Source organism: Rousettus aegyptiacus, unplaced genomic scaffold, assembly GCF_014176215.1.
Source record: "Rousettus aegyptiacus isolate mRouAeg1 unplaced genomic scaffold, mRouAeg1.p scaffold_m13_p_11, whole genome shotgun sequence".
Taxonomy (NCBI): Eukaryota; Metazoa; Chordata; class Mammalia; order Chiroptera; family Pteropodidae; genus Rousettus; species Rousettus aegyptiacus.
This window is the reverse complement of record NW_023416286.1, coordinates 92415197-92434904: the sequence shown is the minus strand read 5'-3', so window position 1 is coordinate 92434904 and position 19708 is coordinate 92415197. Positions and strand designations below refer to the sequence as shown.

The 19708-nt window shown below is 47.7% G+C and overlaps 1 long non-coding RNA gene across 1 annotated transcript; it reads left to right on the top strand.

Moving 5' to 3' along the window:
- The first annotated feature begins 3953 nt into the window (after positions 1 to 3953).
- On the top strand, positions 3954 to 13447 carry LOC107510392. Its single transcript, XR_001596794.2, has 3 exons — positions 3954 to 4520; positions 10915 to 11211; positions 11546 to 13447. It is a non-coding gene; the product is annotated as an uncharacterized LOC107510392 (long non-coding RNA).
- The last annotated feature ends 6261 nt before the right edge of the window (positions 13448 to 19708 follow it).

Here is a 19708-nt window from a genome sequence, read left to right as displayed (position 1 = left end):
CTGTGCCCAGGCAAAATTGGTCTGCTTTCTGTCCCTATAGATTAATGTGTACTTTCTAGAATTTACATGCATGGAATCACGGAGTGTACACTCTTTATCTGGCTTCTTGCGCCTACTATAATTACTTTGAGATTCACCCATGTTGTTATAGATATTAATAATTTGCTCTGCTGTATAGCTGAGTAGTGTTCCATTGTATGCAAATCCCATAGTTTATTGATCCATTCACTGACTGGCGGACATTTGAGATATTAAGAATAAGGTATTCTGAACATTTGCGTATAAGTCTTTATGTGAATCTATGCTTTCATTTCGCTTGGATACATACCTAGGATTGGAATAGCTGGGTTATACGGTAAGGATATGTTTAACTTTTTAAGAAACTGTCAAACTGTTTTCCAATGTGGGTTGTTACATTTTTCATTCCTGTTGACGTTGTTTGGGAGTCGCCATTGACCTATATCCTAGGCATGATCAATCTTGATACTTTCAGCCATGCTACTGGCTGTGTAATGATAGTTCAGTGTGGTTTTGATTTATGTTTTCCTGATAACTAGTGATGTTAACTATCTTTTTATGTACTTATCTACATATCTTCTTTTGTGAGGTGTCTGTTCAACTATTTTGTCCTTCTTTTTAATTGGCCTTTTTGTCTCGAGTTCTAAGAGTTCTTGGTATATTCTAGATAAAATCCTTTGGCAGATATGTGTTTTGCGAATATTACCTTTCAGTCTGTAGCTTGATTTTTTATTTTTAACAATGTCTTTTGAAAAGCAAAAGTTATTAATTTTGATAAAATTCAATTTAACGAATTTTTCTTTTATAATTCATGCTTTTTGTCCCTTAAGAAATCTTTGCCTATGCAAGGTCGTTAACAGGTTTTTTTTTTTAATGCTTTCTTTTAGAAGCTCTGTAGTTTTAACTCTTATACTAGGTATTTGATTAATTTTAGTCAATTTATTTATTTAGGTAAAAGTTTTTCTTTTCTTTTTGAATATGACAATCCAGTCATTCCCGGATTGTTCATTGAAAATTTTGTCTGTTGATCGTTTAAGATTACTCATTGAATTGCCTTGATAATTTTTCAAAAATTAATTGGCCATGTATGTCATATATGGCCATATCTCTATTCTGTCCCATTTTACTCTAATACCTCGCTGTCTTGATAACTGCAGTTTATTACAAGGCTGTGGGTCCATCAATGTTCTTTCACAAAACTGCTTTGGCTCTTCCAGACCCTACATATTTCTGTGCGAATCACGGAAACATCTCGCCAGTTTCTGCAAAAGGCGTGCTGGGATTTTGACTGAGATTACGTGGACTCCATAGATTAATTTGGAAAAAATGGCCTTCTTGATAATACTGAGTCTTCTGGTCGATGAACATGCTATATTTCTCCATTTATGTTTGTCTTCGATGTCTCTCACCAACGTTTTGAGTTCTCGGCATGCGGGTCTTACACATTCTTTAATATAGTTATTCCTAAGTATTTTTATATTTGTGATGTGATAATAAATGGTATTGTTTTTAAATTTCGATTTATGAGTTTAGCTAGTATAATACTTTTTTTTTTTTTTTTTTTTTTTTACTGAACTCGTAACCTGCAACCTTGCTACATCTCGTAAGCTGGGACATTGGCAGAGTTTATGTTATGTGTTTTTCCTTTTCTCAGGAATCATCGTCCAGTGCTGCCTGATGCTGAATATGTGAAAACCATTGTTTTATATATTTTTTCTTTTTTCTTTTTTTATTTCCAATAGAAGAGTAAATCTGGTAATTGTTATTCCGTTGTGGCCAGAAGCAAAACAGCCAATCAGATTTTTGGTGCCTTGATCTTTAATGTGATTGGACAGCTTGGGATCACTAAGTATTTGATTAAACCTCTAACATGAAAGACAGAGACCTAAACAAATAGTTACAAAAGAGAAAAATTTAAGAGAAAACTTTAAATATTTTAATTGCTATTCTCAGGTTACTCAGGAAAATAGATATAAAAAGCTATGTACCAAGAATAAATTCTAAGAGATTCTGGCGCCAGCAGAGGGGGCGCAGAACAGGCTTCAGGTAAAACTGAAGGAATGAAAGTGACCTCTGGTTCTTCACCAAACGCATTGGAAACAGAAGGCAGTTGAGCACTGCCTCCTGCCTTCTGCAAGGACACAATTCTCAACGCGGAGTTCTATCCCCAGCCAAATTGTCAATAAGAATTGATGATGAAACAAAAAAACATTTCAGCCATGTAAAATCTCGAAAAGTAACGTCCCATGCACTTTACTCAGCAAGCTATTGGAGAATATTCTCCAAAATTACCTAGCAGTCCACCAATCAGAGGAAACGTGTAAGGAAGGCCAGGTAAGAGGGGACCCAACACAGACGACAGGGTGTTGAAAGTCACACAATGTCAAACTGACATGTGGTTTGAGAGAATAGTTCGTACTGGAGCAGGAGGATGGAGGACTGCAGAGGGGTCAAGCCGAGGGAAAGCGTGCTCTTGGGGAGCCCCGGCCCAGTCTCTCTTCCCATTCCCCGAATCTTTGCAAAGTCCTTTATTCCTTTCCCAGCAGGGCATCCCCGGCCTCTGCTGGTCGGGTCACCTTGCCACACCGTGACGAGCCCCATAGCAGACCACTGTGTCGCAATGTACATCCTCGCTACATGACACTAATAGACATTTTGAGGCACTTACTCTCAAGTGCAGGCTTAGCATCGCGGTGCTCCCCAAAATCCAGTGCCCCATTTACCACTCCCAAGTCTGTCCTGCCGTCCTCTGTTTTCTGGCTGTCCTTGCTCCCTCCTTCTCAGGTTCCCGCCTGTAATGGGCCGAAGCACAATGGCAGGCGAATGTGTTTAAGAATTTATATAATTTTTTGGTATTAAATTCAGTTTAGGCCATGCATTTCTTTTTTATTTATTTTTTTACCAGTTCTAGTAGAGATTTCTTCACATTTTATACAGCAGAACTTTAATTTTAAAGTAGACTATCAACTTTGTCACCTCAAAATTTCACAAGCAAAAACCCCTCCAAAACCACATGGAGCATGACAATCATTCATGGTCCACACATGATAAAGGTTAGAAAAAGCATAAAGAAGAGAAGGAAGTGGTGGAGAAAACGGAAGTATCCAAAACATGTTTTGTTCTCATTAGCCAAGCAGTTCCCACTGTCCACTGAAAAATGTCTTCTTCCAAGACATAAGCACAAAATTTTCCCAAGTAATTAAAGCTGGAAGTGCATGCTAAAGTATTAGAAACGGAACAGCAAAAATCATCGGTGCAGTCTTAAGCCTACTTCTAAAAATACGCATCTCCAAACAGCGCCCAGAGCTTCAGTTCGTGGCTTCAGTGAACCTGCCTATCATGATTTATTGATCTTCAAGACCCAGAGTTGCAGACAAGTCTCCACTTAGTCAACCGTGATTAGAGAAGGACAGCTTAATACCGCAGTGTGACCTGCCCATCAGCCCAGGGCTATCGGCAGAGCTAGGAAAAGAAGTCTTGCTACTCTTCCAACTTCATTTAGAAGCAAGTGGCGAATTAGTATTCCCTGGGTGCAACGTGGTGGCCGTGAGGGTTACTCAGGGGCCAAGGATGTGGTTCTGCAATGTAATAACTTTTAAGCCGGCTACGAAAATGGATAATAATTTAAACATTTTGATAACATTTCAGATTTAGCCATATATCCTGCAAGTCCATTCTTTGATGGTCATATTTAGCTTTGGTCTTGCCTTTGTCAAAATATATAGATTTTTTAACACATGGCCACTAAGCATTCATGCCATTTATGCATCTGTTAACTCTTTGTGTTTCTTTATGTATTCACATGGTTTTTTCCTTTCCTGCTCTGCCCTACTCCTTCTCTCCCTGCCAGTGTTTCCTATTATTTTATTTGTCTTTTGGTTCTGGTTAAATTTTAATTTAGCCCACGGGTTACAGGCGATCAAGACAGGATATGGTTAGTTTAGAAGAGGAATAAGAATCTGCTAAGGATAGATGAAGAGACTCATGCGGCTGTGGGCTTCCCATTTTGGGGAGAAGGGAAAAGAATTAAGTGAAGAAGATATTTTGTTGTTTGGAAATTTAAGCATAAGAAGGTTCAGAGGTTGAGTAGCCGCGGCCGTGGACTGTCTGCAGCTCTCGCCTCTCTACACCCATCACAGCTACCCGCTGGCAGGACTGTCCGCACCGCAAGGCCTAGGTGACTAGAAACTACATCTCCAAAATCCCCTGCAGCAAGGATCTACAGCCGACCCTTGAACAACTTGGGGGTGTGAGGTGCTGCCTTCCCGTGCAGTGGAAAACTCCTGTATAACTAGTGGGTAAAGTTTATGCTTCCCTGACGAGATGAACACACACACAGTGTTGACTTGGAGAGAGAGGCAGGCTGGGAATCGCATCTTGGCTCTCTTGGATGTTGACGGAGGCAGTCTGGTCACACAGCAGCGGCGCGTGTGGCTTCCTGAGTCTGCAGCTGCTTGTGGTGGCTGGCGGGGCAGCAGCCATCTTGGCAGACCAGTGCTCTGGTGAGTGTGCTGTTGGTCTGTGAGTCTAGGTTTTCCAGTTTTTTGGTTTTTGTTTTCTTTTTTCCCCCCTCCCAACAGTCCTGTGAGCTCTTCATACTCCTCAGTAAATTTGTTTGTACTCACCTAGAGAGGATTCTATTCTCAACTGTTTTAGAAGTTGATAGTTTAATTTTTGCTTCGTCACATGCTAAGGTCTCTACCTACCTTATCTTACCATCACATGACCAAGAGATAAAAACACTGGTTTTTATTTCTATTAGCAGATGAGGAAGCAACTTTTCCAATCTCTTCTGGAGGTGGTGGAGGGATATTGGAGGTGACTTTTCATTACAGAAAGTCGGAAGAAAAATATAAAAACTCTGGTGTCCTTTTTACCCAGATTCTGTTAACATTTTACCACATTTCTTCATCTCCTCTTTCTCTCTCTCAGCACATACACAGTATTTTTTTTCCTTCTTAACTATTTGATTCTTTTCAGTGTGTGTTTTCTAAGAACAAGATCGTTCACTCACAAAGCTACAGTACAATGATAAAAATCAGGAGCTTGCCACCAATACCGTACTACCCTCAAATCTACAGACTTTATATTTTGCCTGTTGTTACAATAATGTCCTTTACAGCAATTTTTTTTTTTTCTGGTCCAGGATGAAATTTAGACTCTCAAGCTGTATTTAGTTGTCAAGTTAATTTAGTTTCCCTCACCTGGAACAGTTCCTCAATCTGTCTCTATCTTTCATACCTTAACATTTCTTAAGTATACAAGCCAGTTATTTTAAAAAAGTCTCCCAAACTGGATTTATGTGGGTGTTTCTTGAAGATATAGTTTTACATATACATATTACATGTATGTTGCAAAGAATTCAAACAGACAAGTGTGTAAAGTAGAAGGTAAAAATTGCCTCTTCTTCAACCCCTTTACCAGAAATAACTGTCGTTAGCAATTTAACTTTAAGAACTTCAAATTGTCGCTTAAAAGTCATTTCTTTGTTTAGTTCATTGCTAAATGAGCTAAATTATGCATCGCTAAAAGTTTAAGAACATTTCTATGTGACCGAAATAATCAGCACCTTAACATGAATAATAATTCATTAATATTATCTAACACCCAGTCGGCTTTCGGCATCCACCAATTGTTCCAGAAATGTCCTTTACACTTAATTTGTCCATACCCAGGTTCAATCCAGAATCAGACATTTGTAACCGGTGGCTATGTCCCCTGACTCTCTTTCCATCCCGAAGAATCTATGATGTCGAGTGGTAAGAAGCACTCTGATAAGAAAGCACTCTTCTTTAACATTGACCTTGGGAGTCTATCAAAAAGAAATATTTGGCTGAGTTCCCAGGAGACTAGAGTTCATTCTTATGCCGGGGGTGAGAGCCCTCCCCACCGCAGACCAGTTCAGTGACCTTGAACCCGGGGCTTTGTGTCAATCACTCTAGCCAAGTCCTAGCCAAGGCGCATGCCTCTCTAAGCTGTGATTTTTCTTTTTTGCAATGCAAATGAGAAAGTTCTTTCTTCCTGGGGTTTGCAAGGAAAAGCTCACCATTGATCAAGTATAAAATATTAAATACAAATATGCTTGCCGTAAACATTATATCTAAAGCAAATAAGAGAGAGACTCAAGCCACCAGGAATTAGATGCTGAAAACTTTCACAAAAGGAAGAAAAGTCTATAGTCTGCAGATCTTTGGTCTTTTGATTCATTTTTTCAATTTTTCTTTATATCTTTTCTTTTTAATATCACATCGACAGCAGGTGAGAGTCCACTGGACCAGACGTGTTCACGGGACACAATGGACTGACCTTGGAGTTACAGATCTCAGTAGAGCAGGGGTGAATTTACTGCCATGACTCAGGGGAACAAACACTACCCGGTGTTTCTGGCAGCAAAATGCTATGGCTCTGACTTCGGAAGGAAAGGTCGGTGTGTCTGGGGACCCGTTCCGTGGCTTTAACATCTCCTCTGACCTCTTCTTACAGGCGGGGCCTGGAGGAAGGAACCCTGTAACGCTCCTTTGTTTACGAGCATGTTAATGAGCCTGTAGAGGCATCTTTAATGATGATTTATGAACATATTTAATGATGGCTGTTGGATGAGGAACCTGACAAACAAAATGGATGCGGTCGGGCTCCGTCCCCGCAAGCCGTGTGGTTTCCAGGCGACCTTAGCTACAGCATCCTGTGAACCTTAGACACAGCATCCTATAGAACCTGTACATCATGAGGGATTACAGTACCTGGCCTTAAGCCACTATTGTGCACCTTGTTCTAAGAACGGCTCTGTCTGTGCAGGCTGGTGGGTGGGGGGCAGGGCTGGAGCTGCACCTGAGCCTTGCTGTGTCCTCTGTGCCTGCACAGAGCTATGTCACACCTGCCCACGGCTCCTCGCATATTCTTCCAGCTGCCAGAACCGCATACCCCAAGCTTCGGTACCCCGAACCTGCAGACCAATGTCTTACAGACATTTCTGCTGGCTGAAACAGTGCTCCCAAAATGCACGCTCACATGGAACCTCAGAATGTGACCTTATTTGGAAATAAAGTCTTCGAAGATGTAGTCAGTAGAGTTAGAGCGAGGTCCTTCTAGATCAGGGCGGGCCCTAATCCACTTGTTGGCGTCCTCGCAGGAAGAGGGGAATTTGGACACAGGGGCCCCGGGGGAAGGCCACGCGGTGATGGGGGCAGAGAGGGGAGTGCTCTGTCTCCAAGTTAAAGAATGCCAGGGACTGCTGGCAAGCGCCAGGAATGGAAGAGGCAAGGAAGCGCCCTTCCCTGGAGCCTCCCGCGAGAGCATGGCCACACTGCCGCCTTGATTAAGACTCCGGCATCCAGACCACGAGAACTGTGAGAGAATAAATGTTTCGAGCCTTCCAAATTTGTGGCAATCTGTTACAATGGCCCCAGGAAACTGCGGTGCCCTGTGCCACAGGGCTCTGGGAAGCTGACTCATTCTAATCGAAATTCACCAGCTGCTTTAGAACTCAAATTTCAACTTACTGATCTGCAGGGGGAAAGCAGCTGGCAGGATAATGGACATTCCCCCATGCCCCCGGGGGGCGCGCCCCTTGGCACATAGGCCTAAAGTATGACTCAGGAAGAAGAAACTAATATTCATCAAATGGATAACCTGTTTCAGGTACCACACGTCACAAATAGAAATAAAATTACCACTGTGAGAGAGACTGTGGTATGTAACTGGGAGAACCGAAGACCTCGAGGAGATCAGGGAAGGTGAACGAGGACAGGGCCTCGAGGGATGATGGGAGTTAACGAAGGGACGCGGCCCAGGATGGCAGCATGAAAGCCTTGCACGTTCGAGGGACTGAAAGAAGGACCGCGTGCCTCGGGGTGGGGGCGGGGTCGCGCAGGGCGGGGCAGGAGATGAAGCGAGGGGCGACGCACGCAAGGGCTCCTAGGTGGGGTTCAGGTTTGTGTCCTCCGAAGGGCAGTGTGAAGCCGGTAACGTTCGTTTTACAAAGGAGCGACGTGAGTGGATTTCCAGTTTCGAAGAGATCACTCTGCTGCCGTGAGGGGAGGGGACAGTGTGACGCCAGTAGAGGGCCCGGAACTAAAGACCGGACACGCCACACCTCAGTACACACTCGGGGAGACCCCACCGGAGCCAGCGGCAAGCCAAGCCCCCTCCTCCAGTGCTGGGGGGGCCCCCAAACCACACCCTTCCCAAACGCGCAGACCTCCTCTTGCAGAGAACGAGGCTTGAGCAGTTGCCTGAGTTTCCGAGCAGGGCCAGAGGGACTGGATGGTTATTGAGATCATTAGACGGGTCGAGGTGGCAGTTTTGGACTAGATGCTTACCCCGCCCCCTCCCCCAAACAAGGAGCGTCCATGAGACCAGATCTGGAATGGGCTACACAACGAGATAACATTCTATTTATGTACCTGAGTGTAATGTGAGCAAATTCACAATTCTAACCCCGGTGAAGAATAAACAAACACCCAACAAAGTACCATAGCATCCTTTCAGGTCGGAAGATGTACGTGTAAGGCCTTCTTAGGAATGGCTACAGCTCTTTTTCTGTAGATGCACTGCCATTTACCGATCTATTTTCTTATTTATTGGTAAACGATACTCTCTCTGGTATTTTGCTGTTACACCAGCATCTCGCACGCATATCCCAGGACACCTGTGAGAGATATTTTCTACGGCATAGAGTCTTAGGAGGCGGCTTTCCGGGTCTGTGAGAAAGCATAGTCAAACCCGGATAGCCCTTGGCAAACATCCTAAAAGGCTGTTTTGATATCGTAGTTCTGTCGGCGGTCGGGCTGTCTCAGCAAGACTTCTTTCCGTCTGGGTATGATACCTTGACGCTTTTACACGTGTCGTCTAATTTTTTGAAACGGATTTTCTTTTTTTTCCTGGCGATAAAAATAAGTTATATACGTTTCTGGAGGTGGAAACATTTTTTCACTTGACCTTTCACGGAAAGCACCGCACCTGTTCGAGTGAAATACTGAGTGAGCCGTATGCGGAGAGGCGGTTCTGGGGGTGGGGCGTGGGCGGGGTTCAGGGCCGCATCTAGGGGTGGGGGGGGGCGGCTTCTGACTTTGCTGAACTTGAATTGCAGAAGGAGGCCTGAGGCAGGCTGGAAATCACTACATCGCATGCGGCAGGATTTGAAGCTGGGGGTCTGGATGGGGACTCTGGGAGGGACACCCCAGAAGCCACCGACACGCAGGGGAGCCCAGACGCCCCGCGAGTAGACAGGGCTTTTGGAAGCAGACGCGCCTTTCCTAGAGTTCATGTAATTCCCTTCTGTGTATGTGGATCGCGCCTCAAATTATGTATTTAACCTCTTATTAGAGGGTTTGTGAGTCGATGCGTTCTGGCTCTTCTCCCAGGCAGGCAGCTGCGCAGCTCTCGGGAGCCAACACGGCGAGGGGAGGCCGCAGAGCCGACTTGGGGGGGTGCCAAGGGCGGGAGAAGGTGGGGCGAGGTCGCCCCTGGCGCAGAGGAAGCGTAGCAGAGGGCCGCTCTGGGTACTGCGTCAGGTGACAAATCCGAATCTGTCTTTACCCTCCCCCCACCCCTTCAAAACCCCTGCGAACAAGCGAAGGGACGCAGGGGAGGTCCGAACCGTGCCGCCCAGTCCCCAGGTTCCGGTGGCGTCTGTGGAAGGGGGTCTGGGAATCCTCGCAGACCCTCCCGGGGGCGCTGAGGCATTGCGCATCTGTGCCCAAGGGAAGGAAGGCCAAGGACAGCTGGGTGTCCCCAGGAAACGAAACGGCAGCCCTGGGAGAAGGACCATGGGAAGTGTGACGGCCGCTGAGAGCGCCTGTGAGCCCGGGGCAGGGAGGGCCCGCTCCACCCGGCTGCTCAGGGCCGTGCGCGGGGCGCGGAGCGCGGGGCCGTGGGGACCGGAGCGCGGGAGCGTGTGCTTCCTGCGGCGGCAGGAGCACAGGAGCCCGGACCGCGCGGCTCGTCGCAGCGCAAACGCGCCCTCTCGCCGCTCCGAGGCCGCAAGACCGTCAGGGCACTGGCCGGGGCGCTTTTTCCCGGAGGTTCCGGGGGTGGGGCGGGGGGACCGTCTGTTCCTTGCCCCTCCACATTTGGTGGTTGCCAGCTTTCTCGGCTTGCTGCCACTTCACTCCAGATCTCTGCCTCCATCTTCAGGGTGGCTTTCTCCTCTTTCGTCACCTGTAGGGATGGATGTTGGTCATTGGGCATAGACCCACCTGGATAACCCAGCGGGATGTCATCTGGAGATCCTAAGTCAACCACATCAGCAGAGATGTTCTTTCAGAATACGGTCCCATTCACGGATGCTAGGGGTTGGGATGTGGTCGCAGCTTTTGGGGGCCACCATTCACCTCAAACCAGAGGGTACTCCCTTCAGGGAAACCCTGAGAGAGTACGCAAAATTTCTTAACAAATGGCCTCTGATGCTCTTGTCTCCATTGTCTTTCAGATCTTATAAGCCCGCTCGTCCCCCGACCCCCAGGCGTGATGAATTGCTTTCGTTTCCACAAACGAAAGGTCTTTCCACACCCCCATGCTTTTGTCTATGCAGCGCCCCCTTTTTTAATTAAACAAGTCGGTTGTTGGAAGGAGGATCAATAGGACGGCATGGTTGTTGGAAGCAGGTTTCGAGATGACTCGAACAGGCTCTCTGCCTCCAAAAGCTCACGTCCAGCCACAAACGCTTGTTTCGGACCATCCAGCTATGTTCCGGAGGCCCCTCACCCGCTTTTTCCTGGCCTTATGTAAGAAGCAGTCAGAAGCTTCCTTTGTGTGAGATGGAAGAAGTTCCTCTCTGAAATTTAATTTCGTATTTACTCATGAATAGCAGCTGCTCGCAAAAGTCATTTGCTTTTGGGTAAATTATAAGTTTGCCTCTGAGCACATAAATATCCTAAAGGTTTGTTTTGTTTGGAGTCTCAGGAGGAGTCAGTGGAACAGAACGAGCCGGGTCTTCATGAGGCTGCAGAGAACGTGTTCTGGATGCTCTCTGGATGCTCTCCTTGGCTGGGGAGCAGCGGCCGAGGACAGATGCTTGCACGTCAGTGGGAATGCTCGACATGAAGTGAATGACAAAGACGCCAGCCACAAGATCCATGTAGTCACATCCATTTTTTATTGCTTCTTTGTAATGAAGGCCTAAAGTGGATTGTGAAAATATGCAAACGACCATCTTGCACCTTGGATTTGCACCCGGCATGCTGTGCCGCTCTGGTGGGTTACGATTGCCTATGCATTATGCATATTATACCATCGCGAGGGGGCTTTAATATGTACCATGGAGTTCCCATGTGATAAAAATGCAGGCATCAACACAAAGGCAGATGACAAGCTATTGCTTATTAAAGACCATATATAGACCAGGAGGGATGGAGGGGACAGGGGGGAAAAAGAGGCCATCGCAGCCAGGCACAGAGAAGGCATGGTGGGTAGTGAGGGGCGATTGGGGAGCAGATCAAAGCACGAGCCTGATCTATTCGCCCACACACTATTTTTTACTTGAATAAAACATGACCACTGTCCACACTGTCCCCATAATCTCCCGTAGGGGTTTCCGGGACTCTTGCCTTTGTGGGATCTGGACACCCCTGTTCACACCGCATCCCCACCAGAGCGAGGGGCACAGCCTTCCGAGCCTCCGAAACGGAGGAGGGAGTGAAGGAGCCACGTCTCGCCAGCTTCTCCGTCTCCATCCCGGGAGAGCAACGGAGCAGAGAACCTACAGGTGCCAAGGTCCAGGCACGGACTTGATGGAGAAGCTTCTGGGCAGGAGCGAGCGTCTCCTCACCGTCGCCCAGTGTCCAGAAGCTCTGGCCTGGCCGGGACTGGCCTTGGGAGCCTGCTGGGTGGCCCGGTGCCGGTGTGGAGGACGAACGTGAGCTGCCCCCGGGGACCTCTGCCTCTTCCTCACGGCCGGAGCGGAGGCCAGACCCGCTTGAGCGGGGCCTCGGCCAGGGTCGTGGTGGCAGGAGCGGAGGCTGGAGAGATTCAGACGGAATTCAGTCACTTGCTGGGTTGAGACCGAATGTCTTTCTCTGTAAGTTAATGATGATTCTGCCCACACCCCGCGGTTATTGTGAAGACAAACGGAATGCATCTTTTCGTTCCTTCTTTCGCGTAGCCATTCAACCAATAGTTTTGGGTACCGCGGCAGGCAAAATTCGAAGATAACACCCCTATGACCCATGTACCTCTCTTCTTTGGGTAAATAAAGGGAAAATGTCAAGGCCCTTACACAGGTGTCGAATTTAACACAACCCTGCCTGGGCAGTAAGCTGTAAATGGATCCAGGCAGAGGGAGGCCAGACGCAGGGCCCCTTCCCTCCTCACCCCCTACTGCCCAGCACCCCCTTCTGCAACCTCACCTACACTCAGCTCACTAAGTCGCCCTTACTTCTCCTGACACACACAGAAAACAGTCCTTTAGGATTTTTATGTGCTCAGAGGCAATCTTACAGTTTGCGCCGAAGTGAAGAACTTTGGCAGCGGCTGTTACTCCTGAATCAACCTGAAATTATAGGTCAGGGAACATTTCATGTTTTGCACATCGACAGAGACGGCGTTCAACCGGAAGAGAGCGGGGCACCTTTAATGAGCAAGATCGAGGAGTTTTCTGTCCTTAGCGTGATGGTAACTCTCACACAAGATCAGACGGCTATTAGCAAGTATAGGAAGCTTCTCCTCCTTCCTCCTCCCCATCTCCCTCCCCCCCATCCCTCTCCTCCTTACCCCCTCCTCCCCTTCCTTCTTCAGCATCTGAATGTACCTGGATATAATTGGCCCAGTCCTTTAGGGTAGCGGGTTTTCAACTGGTGCACTTTTGTTCCCCACCGGACATTTGGTGGTGTCGGGGGACATTTATGGTCGTCAGGACCAGAGGCGGGTACTCCAGGCATCCAGCCGACAGAGGCCACTGAGCTGCTAAGCACCCTGGGCTCACAGGACAGCCTCCCCGAGCCGTTGGGGGAGGTGCAGGCCGCAAAGGGAGCTTTTAGGAGGAGCACCCGCCCAGATGAGGGTGAAAGGGGGAGCAGGACAGGAGGGTGCACACGGGCCGGCCTGAACGGAGACCCATGCGGTGCCGGCCCCGAGGGGCCTGCAGTGCAAGGCGGCTGCCGGGGTGCACTCAGAGACCGCGCGGTGAGATCGAGTCCTGCTCCACGACCGGCGCAGGGCCCGTCGTGGCATTAGCTGGACCAAAAGTGGCCAGTGGTGTTATCACTCGGGGATCTGACGAGGCGGTCACGGTCGAGGGGAGCCCACGCGGACCCACCGAAAGCAGCCGGGGCTAAGCACCGCAGTGCGGGAAGGTGGGCGGCGTGGAGGGGACGGGGCGCCTCCGTCCGCGGCACAGCCGAAATGTGGGGTTCAGACAGAAGGGCTGCACATCTGCGGCATCTCCCCGAAGGCCTGGCTCGTTTGTGTATCTCTTTTTTTTGTTTTGTTTAGTTTTTGGAGGCTTTTCTACTCCGAGTCCGTGGGCGGACAGCCTCGGATTCGTGGGGGGCGCAGCGAAGCCTCTCCAGCGACACCTCCCCGCCCCCCCACGCCCGCAAGGCTCCCCAGCCCGGCTGCTCCGCAGGTGGTGAGGAGGAGGATGCTGGGAATAAACTGCGCCATTTGCTGGCCCGGGGCAATGGGTGCTTCACAACTCGTCTGCTTTATCCGAGACACAGTCACCGATAAATACAAATCGAGTGAAGACCAGAATACACGCGAGAATAACTCCCATCGGTGACCACGTCCGTGTTTAATGGTTTGCTGGTTTTCATGCTGATGCTTCTAACTCTGCGTTTATTCTTTTTAACTGTAGATGGCACGTGGCAACCCCGTGCTCTAGAACCTTCCGTGGCTCGCTCTATGTTCAAAATTATATTCAAACGTCTGGCATCCAAAATCGTTCACTATCCAATCCCAAGTGCTCCACAGACTCCCCCCACCCCCATGTGGGACCCCAGGGCGGAAGCCGTGCAGAAGTCACACCAGGCCGCTCCTCGTTCAGGACTCCCCAGTTTTAACGCCTCCTGAGTCCAGCCTCGTGGCTTCCTCAGTCTAGACGGCGCTGTCATTCTACTAGGAAATCGCCCCCCCCCAGACAAAATGACCACCCTTGGAAATTCAGATTTCGGGAGTCAGAGCCGATCTCCTTGTCCTTTGACCTGTGCCTGAATGTCAGTTTAATTCTCTCATTGGTCATTTGCAAGTAGATACGTGCCCAGCTCGCACGGGTCCCCACCGTCACCCCAATGCACAGGTCCCAGGAGAGAGATGAAGAGAGCTCCCACAGCCTCTGTAGGCCACCAGGTCCACACGCTTTTTCTCTATAGCATTTAATAGCATTCTATGTATTTTACCTAGTTATCATTTACTGTGTGTCGCTCTCTATGAGAATGTAAGCTCTTTTTAATTTTAGTAAATTTAGAGTAAACTTAGTAAATTTAATTTTTAGTAAATTTCGTAAACTTTAGTAAGTTCATTGTCTCATCGTTACCATACTCCCGTTTTACCGGGCGGGCTGGCCCGAGAGGGGGAGCCCCAGCCTGTGCTCGTTTGCCTCTTTCTGAAGTTCCGTCTCTCTGCTTAGACCAGGTGGGATTGGTTCTTGCCATTTGCAGCCATAGATCCTGAGACAACATGCCCATAATTATAATGTGAGGATGAAACTGTATATTTTAACAAGGTAAATGATGTTTTAAAAAAGAAGCCCTTTTTAGAAGTATGTAAAATATCACAATGAGGATGTAATAATCAAAATCCACAATTTTGGAAAAGCTTTTGGATAAATAGTCCAGGTGTTTTCAAAAAATAAATTGCACAGAGAAATAGTAGATTAAAAGAAACTTCACAGCTGTATCAGCCAACTGCAATGATATATATATATATATATATATATATATATATATATATATATATATATCTTTATGAGCCAGCTGAGGAAATTTGGACATTGACTTGACATATGATGATATTAGAAAATATTTAGTTTTTAAATATGTAGTAATGGTATGTGGTGATGTTTTTAGAAACATACACTAAAACATTTCAGATGAAATGACATTTGATGTCTCTGGTATGTTCTAGAAGAATCAGGTTGGGGAGGGTCGGTCACATACGTGAAGGACGAATGGCCGCGGTGCTGAGGTGAGTCACTGTACCATGCCCGATGCTTTTGTATATGTTGAAAATTTTCCACAGCAAAGGTTTTTTTTTTTTTTTTAATTCCTCTTTATAATCACTGGTTTGGCGATCTAAAAAAAAAAAATATGTGAGAAAAGAAAACTGCAAAACCTGTTATGGCAAGATGATACTGTCATGATCTAGTAGGAGAGACAGGCAAGTAAACATGCAATTATACAACACGGTTAACTCCCATAATAGAAGAGTCCCAGGGTGGCATGTGTGTAGGCGAGGGCCACTCAGCTCATTCTGGGGCCCTGGGGAAGAAGAACGGCTTTGGGGACGGTCCTCTGCCCAGGGTTGAAATAAAATACAGCTCCGTTTGGCTTCCATGGTGATGAGATCCAAAAGCATCTCCACCCACTCCTACTACTGCTGGCCTCTCTTTTAGTCACTCTCTTTACGTCCTCCAAGACACCTGTTCCTCTGAAAATATAGGCCCAGTCTGTGCCCTCTGCACCGTCTGGCCTCACCAGAAGCCTGAGTCTCCTGGGAGATCCTGCCTCCACCTCCGAGTAGAGGCCATTTGTCTTCCCATGCCCAGGTCCTTGTGGCTGAGTACAGGCAAGGCGTTGGTTTCCTCCTTCTTCTGAGTTCTACCTCACTTCCTGCCTCCTGCCCGGGCACCGTGTACCTTTCTTCTCTTATATCCTCAACCGTTCACCTCCGTTGGTCCTCTATTACATGACCGTGTTCAAGTTTCCGCATCCTAAAAACGGAATCAAAACAAAACGAAGGAACCCCGAGTCTCCGTGGGCCGCACGCTTCTCTAGGAAACCACATCGCTCTTTGCCTTCTCGGCCAGTCGTCTTCAAAGACTAGTCTACACCACCTGTGCCTCCTCTTCCGCAGGAAGCGTTCAGGCTCCAGGCTCACTTCTAGTTCTTCTCGGGCCAGTTGAGGTAGTTTCTGTGTTTCTAGGAATTTGTCCACCTCACCCGAGTTATCTAATTTGTTGACACACAGTAGTTCGTAGTATTCCCTCATAATCCTTTCATTTCCGATGGTCAGTAGCAACGTCCCCTCTTTCCTTTTTGACTCTAGTAATTTGAATCTACTCTCTTTCTGGGTCAGTCTAGTTAAAAAGGTTTGTCGGTTTTGTTGACCTTTTCCAAGAGCCAACTTTGGGTTCATTGATTTTCTTTATTGTTTTTCTATTCTCTGTTTTATTACATTCTGCTCTAATCCTTATTATTTCCTTTCTCTGTTATGGGTTTAATTCACTCTTCTTTTTCCAGGGGCGTAAGGTGAAAGCCTAGGTTATTAGGTTTCTTCTTTTTAAAAGGTGCTGCTGATAGCTATAAATTTCCCTCTAAGCAAACGTGCAAGCTCAAAATTGTTTTCATTTTTATTCATCTCAAAGTATTTTCTAATTTCCTTGTGATTTCTTCCTACTAAAAGTAATGCTGCAATTTTCAAATGTAATGGACACATATTTTGCTTATCAGTGTAGCTTTTGATACTCCGCTCACTCCCTCCTTAAAATTGTCTCTTCTCCCAAAGCTTTCAAATATTTTTTGAACTGTTTTTTCCTCTAGCTGTTTATTCTTATTCGGTTACTTCCATGGACTCCTCTTCTTTCCCTCTCTCGCTAAATGTTAACTTTTCCATCGTTCCTCTGCAGGATAGATGCGAATTCCTGAGACTCGGGAGGAAGCGGATGCTGTCCGCCTCGTCTTCGGTCTGAGAAGTGCTGCTCTTAAGAGAGTGAATGAGGCCCAAGGACAGCATGAGAGCTGCCTCAAAGCAAAGTGCTCAGAGCTTGGAGTCTGGTGCTCGGCCCAGCTGGACCTCTGTGCTTTGCGGGAGAGCACGGTGGCCTTCTGGTGCCGTGTCTGTGGAAGGAGGCGGGGGAAGTCGGTCAGCACGGCGAGTGCAGAGGAAGGTCTGAGGAGAGAGCAAAGAAACGCGAAGGAGTGGAGGTGGAAATAGGCCCTTTGGTTCAATATAGACATTGAGCTTCGAGGCCACACAGGAACTGACAGATGTAGTTCACATTTGTGATGAAATTTTCAAGGTCCCTTTTGTCCCTTCTTACCTCCTTATCTGTCCCGGTCATTTTAGCTTAATCACAACCGAAAACTATCCTCGTCATGGCTTCGTGCCTCCATGTCTTAATTTTTGTGATGAAGAGTAGAATGTGGCTGGGCATGGCCTACAGCCACAGCTGCAAGTATGAACATTTGGCGGTCGAAATTTTAAAAAATTTGCTGTCAGTTTGTCTCTCGTTTCACTATCCGCAGACTCCGTTGGAGAGTAACCAACGAGGACCGACAGCCCAATGCGTACCAAATAGGGATGCTGTTATTGACACTGCCCCTTTTCTTGGAAAGTACTGTCGAGACAAGAGATATGAACCATCTGTCACAACGGAGCGACAACTCTCACGATTCGGCTGTGGGGTGCATTCATTACACATTTCTCAAGTTCAAGAGTATGTGCTAAGTAGAAAGAAGCGTACGTTATGTACTTCGATACAGACTTCTTGTCCAGATTTTAATCCTGACTCTTACGAGGCTGTTGGATGTTCCACAAATTAATGAAAATCAATGAAATTTACACACCTGTGAGAAGGGCCCAAATCCTAAGCGGTGACAATGCGAGATGCCGGCGAGGAGCCGGAGCACTCGGGGGGGGGGGGAGGGGGCCTTGCTCTGAGAGCTCACTGCTGGCAGGAAGGAAGATTTGGTACAAGCCTCTTTAAGACAGTTTGACGGTTTCTATGAAACGAAACGCATTTTTTACCGTACCATCTGGCAATTACACTCCTTGGTATCTTTTTAACCCAAAGGTAGTTGAAAGCTTATGTCCACACCAAAACCTGCCCTTGGATGTTTTTAGCAGCTTTTTCATAATTCCCCAATCTCGCAAGCAACTAAGATGTCTTCGGTAGGTGATGGGTAAACTGAGGTCCATCCAGACGGTGGAATACTATTCAGCACGAAAAAGAAGTGAGCTATCGAGTCATGCAAAGGCATGGAGGACCTTTAATTACATGTGTGTCATGATACGTTAGGTCAAACCCATAGTCCATGCAACCCCAAGCGTGAGCCAGAAGGTAAACGAAGGACTCTGGTGAGGATGGCACGTGAGTGCAGGTTCGTCAGCGGTAACCAGTGTCCCCTCTGGTGGGGGTGTTGACGGTGGGAGAGGCCGTGTGTGTGTGGGGGGGTGGGGGCACCTGGGAGATCTCTGTGCCTTCCTCTCGATTATACTGTAAACCTAAGACTGCTCTAAAAGAAAAGTATCCAAAAAAGAAAATAAAATAATGATTATAGAAGGCTTAGAATCGACCTCTGAATGAATGAATACCTATCTATCATCTATCTATCTATCATCTATCTATCAATCATCTATCTATCTATCATCTATCAATCATCTACCATCTATCTATCTATCTATCTATCTATCTATCTATCTATCATCTATCTACCTAGCTATCATCTCTCTATCTGTCACATATCTATCTATAGAGAGAGAACCTGTTTGTTAAGTGAAATGCTGAACACTTGCTGTTCACTAGCCTCTCCCCCGATGTGGTCCAGAGAACACTCATCTTGGGCTCTACGCTGTGACGTGTTTGAGAACCACCCCGGCTTCGTCTCCCCTTTCGTGTGCTGCGTTCAGAGGCCTCCTTCCCAACTACGGGGCCTGAGGAATCCCGCAGCGCAGAACCCCGTTCGCCTTTGCCGAGCTCAGTGACGCGTCAGACGTATTCGGCTGCAGAGCCCTTCTATCGGGAAACGCATGTTGTCATCCAGGAGAACAATTCCCGAGGAGCTTATCACCAAGGTGACAGGCGTGTGCTTGCTGACCAGCAGCCAATCCACTCATTCATGCACCAGCTGCTGAGCACCCACTATAGGGCGGCACTCCGCTGGGCGCCGGTACGCGGTCAGGACTCCCGTGTCCTCACGCACCCCGGTGGGGGAGCCAAGCGACACACAGACGACCAGCAAGCACAGTATTCAAACCCGTGACGTGCTCTGAAGGAGAATTGCAGGGGACTCCGGGGAATACCATTTAGCCTGGGAGAGGGTCAGGGAAGGTCTCTGACCAAGTGACATTTACGATGTGCAGAAGCCAGTCGGGTGAGCGGGAGAAGCCTTCCAGGCCGAGAGGGCGGCGTGCGAATGCCTTCCAGGGTCGGGGAACGGGGCAAGTGGGGGCGCTCAGCAATATTTATTAATTTAGGGGGAAGGATCAAGACTTCAGTTTCAGACGTGATTACCTCGAGATGCCGCAACATCGTTAGAAATACACATTGGGACGGAGCTTCTAAAAACCCTCGTAACTTGCCGAGAGACAGGGCGAGAGGAGCAGGTTGACTCGGCCACGGGAGGCCTCCGCGGCAGGGCCGCCACGAAAACCACGATCCGCGGAGGCGGGGCGGGGGGGGGGCGTGCCCAGAGGGGGGACGCGAGCTCTGCACGTGCACATCCCTCCCCCTACACCCTGCCCCGCGTGTCTTTTCCGTGTGGCTGGTCCTGCGTGAGTCCTTTATTCTCAACTGGTAACAGTGAAACGCTTCTCT